The sequence below is a fragment of the Lutra lutra genome, chromosome 9 (assembly GCF_902655055.1).
Source record: "Lutra lutra chromosome 9, mLutLut1.2, whole genome shotgun sequence".
Lineage (NCBI taxonomy): Eukaryota > Metazoa > Chordata > Mammalia > Carnivora > Mustelidae > Lutra > Lutra lutra.
Genome location: NC_062286.1, coordinates 1030741 through 1039461, shown reverse-complemented (window position 1 = coordinate 1039461; position 8721 = coordinate 1030741). Strand labels below are relative to the sequence as shown.

The window sequence follows — 8721 nt, the reverse complement described above, 5'->3', positions numbered from 1 at the left end:
TATTTCAAATCCCACTTGCCAAGCAGGCCGAGTGTCTCCGTCCTTGCACGGTAACGTGCAGGAAGGGAAGTACAGTATCTTTTAGAGGATTTATGGTAACGCTGCAGAATGTAGCTGGTGGGGAGCAGCGCGAGCCCTGGGGCTCTCTTCATTTGCCTGACACACTTCACTGCTGCCCATTAACACTTCTCTGTTATTGCCACAGACTCGACTTAATGAGCTTCTCTGAATTTGGAGGTTTGCTCCAGAAACAATAGCTTTACAATGGAGACACCTACCTCTCTCCACTTTCTGATATCCTGTCCATCTATTTTTGTAAACAAAATAAATTATCTCCTTGACAGTAGAGTTCGAAATGACCTGGGTATTTTCTTTTCCAATTAGAATAGTCAGTAATTCCTAATCCAGAGACAATAGTGCAGAAAACCCGGATAGAGAGCTAATAAATTCCAAATTTGCATTAATGAAGATAATGTCTTTTGTTGTTCTTCCCCTAAAATAAAATTGAGTTGACATCTAGAAAAACCCTTGCCATCAACAGACTGTGTTTTGTTATGAGTGAAATCACATTATTTCCCAGAAATAGTTACACATCTCATATGTGTATATGTTTCTCACTTATTAAATTGTTTCTTAATTGTATCCCAGTGTTAAAAAGGCAGTAATCCCACAACTGGCTGGTAATCGGTCAGTGCAAATGTTCTGTGCACCGAGTTTCCCTTCACACGTACACATGCGTCCAAACCAGTTACAAATCTTGGATTTCAAAGTAACTGAACTACATGTTTAAAAGCGTTTCCTACTTGTCCGCCGCGGCCTTTCCTGTCGAGGCTCTGAGTGAAACGTGAGTGTGAGTGTGAGCACACGTGTCCTCATGAGCTGCTCCGTACCATGGAGCTCCCTGCTGTAGGGCTGGCCCTGCCCCTCCAGTTAGTGATGTCGCCCTGTTGTTTTGTCTTCTAGAAAATGAACCCAAGGGAGACTTGGTGAAGTCACGTCGAGGGGCATCTCCAACTCTGACCTCCTGAGGAAGCAGATCGGATCCAAGGAGCACCCAGGCGACCGAGTGCAGGTACTGGCAGTGGCAGCTCTGGGGGGCATGGACAGGCGTCCTGTCCCCTGGGTCCTCCCCATTTGCTGCTCCAAATGGCCACTCATCCCAGCTTCCTGGTGCTTCCTGGCTTCTGGGGAGAGTTAGAAGTTCTGTCGTACACCACCTCCCGCCAGACAATTCATGATGACACGAGCCGCTGGCAGTTAAATCAGATGAAGCCTTTGTTACTCTCCCAGTGACGCTGCATCGCTGGGGTGGGCTGTGTGTCCATCTGGGCGCTGTGAGGCATCCTGGGGGTTGCGAGCGGGGACACAGTGGCACTGGGACCCTCAAATGGAAGGGCTCCATTTCAAGTCATTGCTAAAAACCCCACACTTGCTGCAGGAGGAAGGGCTTTGTAAAGTTCATACGCTGTGGTTTGGAGAGTCGGGGTGGGGTTTGGCCGATTGCCGCCTGGGCAGCACGTGGTTTTTTAGAGACGCTCATGAGCTGGAGGTTGACATGATTGTAATGTGAGCAAAATCTTGCCCATGAAAAGTCTCTGCTTCTGAATGAGTACACGGAACTGATGTCCAAAGCTCTGGTATTATCTTCTCAATACCCGCATTCAGGAGTCCATTTTGCATGTGTTACTTTGCTGGAGAAAATAAGACAACTCTGGCAGGATGGTCATTTCTTAGGAGGCTCTATGAGGGAAACTCCGGCATGCCTTTCAAGGTTCACGGTGCGATGGTAATTCATCCGTCTGCCGGCTCCCCATTTGCCTGTCTGATGACAGAACTACTTACACTCCGTGGAAATTAGGGCAGGCGTTGGTTTCCATATGCTGCAGCCCTGTGGGTGTTGCCGTCTCTACGGGTTTCATGAACTAGCGTGGCAGGTCACCGTTGCTCTGATTGTTCTCTAAGCGCTACCTCGTTCCCTTTCCCTGAAGAGCCCGTCACACCCATCGGTCCGGTTTGGGAAAGGCATTATGGTGAATCACCATTTCCCTGGAGTTTTTAAAAACCTATTCAGCCGAGCTTTGTTAAAGTCCTGCTTGACTCTGAAGTCGGTTAATGTTTCTAGCAGACACAGGCTGTGTTGTTCTGTCAAATCCGGTCACGTTTTGGTCATACGTAAAAGAATGTTTGATGGAATATATCACATGGGTCTAATTTTCAAATGTGGATTCATTGAATTGGCATTTCTGGCTTGGAGTTAAATGTGTACATCAAAATGATGGTCACCAGTGCAGAGTCCTATGGCACATTCAAATGCAGATCTCGCCATGAATTAGCAAAATGAAACAAAAAGGAATAAGCTAGTTTTCAAAGAGAAATCCACGTCTACACCCAACAGACTGGGCCTTGAGTAGGCTCCTCGGTTGAGGGATAGCAGTGACAGTAACCAGGCAGGTGGTTGGACTTGGTCAGGGAAGGTAAGGAGAGTCTGAGGTCTTGGTGCCCAGCCTGTCTGTCCTCTTCTCGCGTCTGTCGCCATCACCAAGCAGGCCCTGGAGGTGCGTTGTCTCTGGATGGGAGGGGAGCGAGGCAGCCCCCTGACCGTCCCATGGGCTCCGGTGGCAGTAATGACAGCAGGAGCACAACTGGCACGTGCGGGACTGGCGCCGGTCTCTCCCCAGCAGAGCGTTGGTGATCCCACGCCTGACATCAGCGCAGGAAATCTCTGCGAAGCCCAAGGAACACGTGTGTGTATCCTCTGTGATTTCCGGAGAGTTCTCCTCCGCACTCTGGTCCTTTGCAGAGTAGTGTTTGGTCCTGAGGGGATGATCGGCCCGTCCTCCCTATGTGTATGTCACAAGCACAGGTCCCTGGGTGACGAACTAAGGCGGGCATTGAGGTAAGCAGGGAAGCCTTCCAGGGTGGGGACACTTGTGCGTGAGTGCAGCAGCGTCCGTGCGCGAAGTCGCGCCATCACATGACCGCCAGAAAACGGAAGTCCACAAGTCATCATTTGCATTGATCAAGGTCACAGACTCTTTCTGTAAGGGACCAGACGGTAAGTACCATTGGCTTTGTGGGCCAGTGGCAAGTACAGCGCTGCCGTCGTGATGGGAGAACAGCCACAGGCCGTATGGAAACAAACCGGCCTGGCTGTGTTCCAATAAAACTTTATTTACAAAGTCAGCAGCAAGTGGACTTGGCCCTCAGACGGTAGTTTCCCAACCCATAGTAAATAACTACATTAAGATGTCCTCGATAACCACAGTCATTTTTGGAAAACAGAATATAACTCTTACTCTCTTCTCAAAATTTATTACTTGCGAACTCACACAATAGTGTCTAAAATTACTGTCTGCCGGCACGTTGCTCCACAGACAGACGCGCTGCTAAGTGCGCGCTGAGTCGTCAGGACAGAGCTGGGAGAAGCTGTGAGAAGCCCAGATTCTCTCTCCGCAGAAGTCGGGGCGGAGCGCGGGAAGGCTGCGAGAGTGGAAGAGGAGAACTAGTTCCGAGCATTTTTTGGCCTACGCCAATCTGCCTGCCAAAAAATATCTTTAAATTATCTTGAAAACCGTATGGATGTAAGATCTAATGCAAACCAACACATGCCGGTACTGCCCACCTGGGCACACCCGAGGGTCAGGAGTCAGACCCTGATGCTGAAAGAGCGCTAACTCCTGGGGCGCTCAGAGGTGCCGGTGCGTACGCCTCCGTGCAGGTCCTGGGCTTAGGATGGAGCAACACACGCTACCTGATAACACGTGAGCCATTCGGTCTGCCTTCCCACGCACCCTGTAACTCCCGAAGGAATCACAGTGAGCATGGGGGCTGGAATGCTGACCACAAGACAGGATTTTCTAAAATAGCTGTAGATTTTACATCAGAAGCCCCATGAAGGGATTAATCTTCAGGAGGACTTTAATGATGCCGTAGACTATTTTTAAAGGGCTATCTTCTGTGTGTCTCCAACTTATCTTGTTTGGGTGTGAATTAGTAGTATAAATCATTTAGTTAAAATGCAGAAGGTTAACTGATATTTTCCACTGAAACGATTTGCTACAATGCATGTATCTTTAAAGCAGCACTTTGATAATTAATCAATTATTTCAAAAGAGATCAGGAGAGAATGCAGAGTAGAAATTGGTAGAAACACCAGTCACAGACATGGGGCAGTCAGTTGCCCCCAGTAGTTAAGAAAGGAGAGGTCTGTTAGTTTCACATGTAGTCAGCATTGGGCAGAAATTTGGGTAAAAAGTTGGAAGCAACCAGACCAGGGAGCAAATCCCAATTCTGCCGCACTATCTGAAACTTTGGAAACGGTGCCTAACTCCTGGAATCTGAGCCTCAGTTTCCCCATAAGTAAAATGGGCATAATATAGAGTTTCTTCTTAATAGGACCATTACAAAGATTAACTGATGTACAGAGTCTATAAAGCAGTGAATTTAGTCATTGAAATGGAAGGTATTTTTTAGTATGTCAGGCACCTGTGCTGTTTTTGGAATGGACAGTGGGTTACCTTTAAATTGCCAGAGGTACCCTGATTCCCTTTCAGACTGGGACTCTTGGAGGAATGGCATCACCGAGGACATCTCCTGGTTCTGGGGTCTGGGGGTCAGCATTAGAAAGGGTAAAGGGTCGAGGTGGATCCAGGCTTTCTGATCTCTGGGAACAAGCTCTCGGGAAAGGGAGAGCTGCTGGCAGACAGCCAACCCATGAGCGATCCAGAAACATCACTTCTGGATTTGACATAAAACAGTCAGGACGTCCCTCTCCATCTTGGCTCATGCATCCGAAGGTTTTGGAGTCAGCTTAGCATTTGGAGGGCGTGGGTGTTCTGACATCGAGACATGTCCTGTTCATACTCCCAGCTCTTGGCATCATGCTGGCCGTGTGCCTCGGGCTGCTGGCGTTGGTTTCACCGGGAATAAGTGGATTATTGTGCCTTGTGAAGACGTGTTATCGTGTGTTTGTAACACAGAGAAGCTGAGAGAGAACGGCCACGAGTGCCTGTTCTGAGATGTGAGAAGTAGGAGACACACTCTCTGTACTGTAGTAGTGTACAAGGTCATGTAGTGAAGGTGTGAAATATTTGCATATATGCACCTCATGCATGCACACATATACACATCGATTGTGTGTGTGCATATGAACAAGACACATGCATGTATATACATGCACGCACACACATCTGTATGCATGCACATGCACATATAGGCATATATGCACACACATATACACACGCATACGAGACATACATGTACGTGCATAGACACACATATGTATATACACATACATACAGGCATGTGTGTGTTGTGTGGACATATACATGCACACACGTTTACACACGCACATATGCATGCATGTTCCTGTACACATATACATCTACATACACATATACACATGCACACCTGTTTTTGTTTTTGTTTTTGTTTTTTTACTGGGGGTCAAGGGTGGCAGGAAACTTTACTTCTCGCCGTGTGTCGGTGTTTTTCCACTTACTTCCCTGATGTGTGTGTTTAGTCCCACCTTAAATGAAATACGGTACATCCACTCAAGGCGTCACCTTTGGCCTTTTCCACCAAACACACCGCTCATGGAGAGGCTTATGAGGTGTCAGACCTCACTTTTCTTTGCTTGGCCCCACAGCATCTTGCAAAATGCCCACTCGTGAATCTGAACGCGGCCATTTGTTTTCTTGGGCCGTTCTGGTTCTATGTTTCTCATAGATAATGGAGGAGGGAGGACAGTTAAGGATATTTAAAGGAAATAGATGCCTATTTTTTAATGTAATGAATTGTTTAATATAATGAACTGTTCAATCAATGACTGTCATTGTCCAGTCACCAGCCAGTCACATAAATGTGTGATTTCATGTATTTATTCAACCCATTTTTGAGTTAACTACATGCCCAACATTACAGATATGAAAAATGGAATTACAGAACTCTGACACCAAGTTGTTTACGCTTAACCATCTAATGGGCAGGGGAGCACATATACCAAACAAACAAACAAACAAACAAAACAAAACTGTGAGAAGAGCTAGAAAAGTGGGATGTGTAACGCAGGTGATTCAGCCTCCAAAGTAGGCAAGTGTAATACCCTGGCGATAGTATCCCTGCGGAAGGCAGGTAGAATTAATCGGGGCCACGCTCCAAGGGTGCCTATCTATTTTTCCAAGTCATGTGGGTATTTTAGACTTAACACTAGCCTCTGGAGACCCAGAGTCTGGAATGGGAAGCAGGAAAGCGTGTGGGCTCTGAGTTGGGGTTAAGTGCTGTGGACAGTGGGGACTGCGGATAAGTTTCAGGGAGGGGAGACAGGAGCTGACCTTCCCCTGATGAAGACCCGTGAAGGGTGGATTCAGGAGCGAGAACAGAAGGTCTGTTGTGGGTCTCAGCCAGGGCCGGGCCGGTTGGGATGAAGGTGCAGACGTTGTGTGTGCAAGGGAAGGAGAAATGCCGGTGCGGTGTGCCACCACTGGGGGGCGAGACTCAGAGCACCGAACAGCTTGGCCCTGATGGCAGGGAGAGGCCCTCTGCTCCGACTCTTAGAACCTCAGTGTTTTCACCTATAAAATAGCTTCGCGGGGTTGTTGATGACGCGGGGAACAGCACACACGGCGCGCAGAGCCCCACGGTAGCTCACAGCTCAGGTTCTTTACGTAGTGGTTACTGTTGTTATTATTCCTAAAGAACCAAGACATCCTTGCTTCGTCATAAGATTAGGGCAGGAATAATCTGATTTACATCCATGCTGTGCTTTCTGCTACTCAAATCAAAGGGCCTCACTCTCCACGCAGCTGGGAGGACGCGAGGAAGCACTCACGAGCGGATGTAGAGAGGTTTCAAGGATACTTTGTTACAGAAAAAAGCAAGATGCAGAAGAGAAGCAGAAATATGAACACACGTACAGATATTTGCTTGTATTTGCATAAAAATTCTAAAAGGGCAGACAAGAAGCTAATAGAAATGTTTACGTGAGTAGTTACTACACAGAAACCGGCAGGTCTGGGGGGCTCTTTTTTATTTTCTTGCCCATTCTTTTTGCCTTAATATTTAAACCATGCAATGGAAGGAAGGAGAGACAGGAAGGGGAGGGATGGAGGGAGGGAGAGCGGGGATCCACAGCAGGAAACAGGAGGGAGCGAGCAAATGCGGGAAGGAGCAGAGACTGTCCTCAGCTGCCCTGGTCACAGCACACGCACCGACTCCCCGTCCTCACCTGCTCTCCACGCTCCGCCCCTGAAGTCCTCCCAGTGAACATCTGTCTTAGCACATATAAACTAAGAATCTACGTCACTGCTTATTCACTTACTCAGTAAGAGTTATAATTTAAACCCTGAAGTTTTAAAATTATTAAAAGAGAGTGTTTTCTAACATAACACTCAGGAAATCAGCCTGGACGAGAAGGACTGGGAAGAAGGACAGCAGCTGTAGGAGAAAGTCTTCAGGTAGTGAAGGGAGAACGGCCGGACAGCTAAGATATGGTTCAGATGGGGGACGATCTGCAGAGAACCGACTATGGATAATTGGAGGAGATATAAATGTGAATATATATTTTATGATATGATTGAAACAATATTAACTTCCTTTTGCATTAAAATTACACTTAGCTTAGGGAGGAGAATGTGGTTTTTCTCCCTAAGGGGTAAATTTTGAGAATTTAGGTAGGAGTGGTCATGATGTCTGCAGCCCACTTTCAAGTAGTTCAGGAATCCACGTGCATGTGGGGGTGTGTGTGTCTGTGTGCTTGTGTACGTGTGCATCTGTGTGTATCCACGGGGCATGTGTATCTGTGTCCATGTGTATGTGTGCATGTGTGCATGCATGTGTGCATGTGAGAGAGTGAGCACGTGTGGGAGGTGTGTGTGTGGCACTCGGCAGTGTATATAATATGGTCCATGAAGGCACAGGGTGACCCTATTGCACCCAATTTTCTTGAGTATTTATTCCTCAAACATTCATTAAAAATGTCACAAACAGAGGGCCACATGGGGGGCTCAGTCCGTTCAGCATCTGACTCGTTTCGGCTCAGGTCGTGATCTCAGGGTCCTGGGATCCGGCCGTGTGTTGGACTCCCCGCTTCATGGGGGATCTGCTTTCCTGCTGCTCCTTCCCCTGCTCGTGCACACACTCTCTCTAAAATCAACAAATAAATCTTTAAAAAAATAATAAAATGTTACAGTCAAAGAGTAGAACTCACAGTATCCTCTGAGACTTCAGTGAAGATGAACGATCTTTGGGGCAGGGTGGTCTGCGCCCTGCCCCGGGTGAGCCGGGACAGCCGGCCCACCCTCCCCAGGGGACGCAGCTCTGAGTCAGCTGACCAGCACCGAAAACCGGTGACTTACAGCTGGCGAGAAAGCAGCCTCCGCACGGGGAGATCTCCAAGCCCAGAGCTTGGATGCACCGGAGCCGCCAATGAACTTTGAACACACGGTCCTTCCCGCTCTGTCGCGGTGCATTCACTTGATTGGTTGAAATAAACTTCATTGTGACAGGACGCTCAGTGTGGTCCGTTGTGGACAAGGGAATGCCGTTGTGAGGGCCCAGGGGCAGGGAGTCCCTCCTTTCCAGCAGCAGCGTGCGTGCTTTTCTGAAAAGTCCAGCTGTCGTCCGGTGATGGCTTATCTCTTTTCTCACATACTCTGAAACCCTAAGCGAGATGTCAGCATCTTGTGAACACCATGAGTCTTTAATTCGCTCTCGCACAGAAAC

General features: G+C 48.0%; 1 protein-coding gene across 1 annotated transcript in view; it reads left to right on the top strand.

Annotated features, from left to right (window-relative positions):
* Positions 1-968: 968 nt before the first annotated feature.
* The window catches only part of MYT1L (myelin transcription factor 1 like), a 277105-nt gene continuing 269352 nt past the window's right edge, over positions 969-8721 (top strand). Inside the window, exon 1 of the mRNA XM_047746105.1 lies at positions 969-1072. The gene's annotated coding sequence lies outside the window, so the exon portion shown is untranslated. The remainder of the gene's footprint in view (positions 1073-8721) is intronic.